Source organism: Larus michahellis, chromosome 7 (genome assembly GCF_964199755.1).
Source record: "Larus michahellis chromosome 7, bLarMic1.1, whole genome shotgun sequence".
NCBI classification, from domain to species: Eukaryota; Metazoa; Chordata; class Aves; order Charadriiformes; family Laridae; genus Larus; species Larus michahellis.
In genome coordinates this window covers 28,956,479-28,958,421 of record NC_133902.1, presented here as the reverse complement: position 1 = coordinate 28,958,421, position 1,943 = coordinate 28,956,479, and positions in this window count along the sequence as shown.

Sequence of the window (1,943 nt, the reverse complement as noted above, 5' to 3'; positions counted from 1 at the left end):
GTAAATTTTATTTTAGAACAAACCAAAAAATAACCCTGAGAGTAAACATACTTTTTAAGAGCTGCTATTGCTTTACATAAATCAAACATAGCAATCATTTACTTCCACAGTATGCAATATTTCATTTTCACTCCCTTTTTTCCTCATTTGGGATATGCACGTGCAACCAATAATTTCTTTCCAAGATACATGTACTCAAGTATTATCTGTTACTTTTCCAAGTACTTAAGTTTGTTGCTACAGGATTATGGCACCAAGCAAGGAAAGAATAGCTGAAGCAGGTCAAACTTTAACAAAGAAGTCCTGTTCCCTTGTGCCTTGAGTTTTTAAAAAAAAGGATTCCAGTAGTCATAGCTGCCATCACAGACCTTCATTACAACAATGACCTCCTTCCTTGTGACTTACATAGAATTGGCAAATGGAGGAACACCATTTAGTGTATCTCAAAAAATCAACTGTCAGTGTTACTGAACGCTGCCACCAGCCTTTAAGTGTGGCTAGAAGTGTAAAATACCGAGAAAAAAAGAGTATCAAGTGTTTCAAGTTGTGCATAAAAACAGACCTTTAATTTTTCTTAAGCTACAAAGTAGGCAATCAAGGAACTGACTAGGTCTATGCATAGTTAGGATTTAAAGTATGTCAAAAGAACTTGAACTCCTTCAGTAAAACTGTGCTTGAGTAATGCGTGGGTCAACCCCCCAAAAAACCTGAATATCCCACTCTATACATACAAGAATTTTTAAAAAGTTCCATGCACTCTCGAAGCTATTTTGAAATTGATTTAAATACTTTATCTAACAGCTCTGCTATGGCGCAAGACAGCACATAAAAAGTTTAAGGCTAATTTTTGTATGCATACATGTAAAAGCTGGTCTCGGAACAAGAGCTGTCATATTTTCTTAATTCTGAGTCTTTAGTGTGAATTCATAATAAAGTAGAGCTGCCACAGCAATAGTAGAGTTGTCCTACATATAAAAAAGACTGAATGTTGTCCTGAATGCAGTTTGTTTTTATAAAAAGCAAAAACCTCACACATTTACATTTGGTTTTTGTCAGAGCAGCTCACTAATTTGTACAGCACATTGTCCAATAACATACAATGTAAACTACCAAAAAGATGCTCAAGTACTACTACAACAGGTGCAAAAGAAAGCTCAGTGCTATATGGGAGAGTCACTCTGTGATGAAAACAAACATCAGAATGCAGTTTTGGTGAAGTCTCAAGGCTGTAGTAAAGGCTATTTGTTAACTTTAGCCCTTTAGTTCTTAACCATTCCGTTAAGATCTCCTGATAAAGCACTAGGCAGTTTGGCATTGATGGAGAAGCTCTTTACATGCTACTGTTACAGAAGTAGAAAACAGACTTACAAGCACTCCTGCACCTGAATGATCTGATCTTCCATGAATCCAGTCATACCAGGTTTAAACGAACCTATCTAAAGCAGTAAATTTTAGACTTCAAATCGCACCGTTTCAGAAGGAACTAATTAACATCCACAAAACCTAGAAAAGAATTATCAACTGGCCAAATTACTAAGTCTGATGCACAAAGACGCTTATTTTAAAACTCTGTCCCTCAACAACTTCTTCAGTGTAAATCAGAGCTGTTACTTCAAAACAGAGTTCTTTAGTCCCACCTGCACAATCCTATCTATTTCGATGGGAAGACAGACAGTAAACCAAATTTTGCTTGTTTGCTAGTCTAACAGGTCTAATATTTTAATACTTCCTGGAACATTTTTCATTTGCTGAATTTTTGCGTAATGTTTTAAAAAGGGATTCATTATACTATGAATACAGGACTTGTGCATGCTAGCATGATTTACACTTACTTGCTGAGTAAAGTACATTGCTATCAGTTATTTAGGTAGGATTTAAAGGAACAAGAAATGTGCAAAACTATGACTATTATGTGCACAGGTATGAAGGTTTTTTTTTCTTTT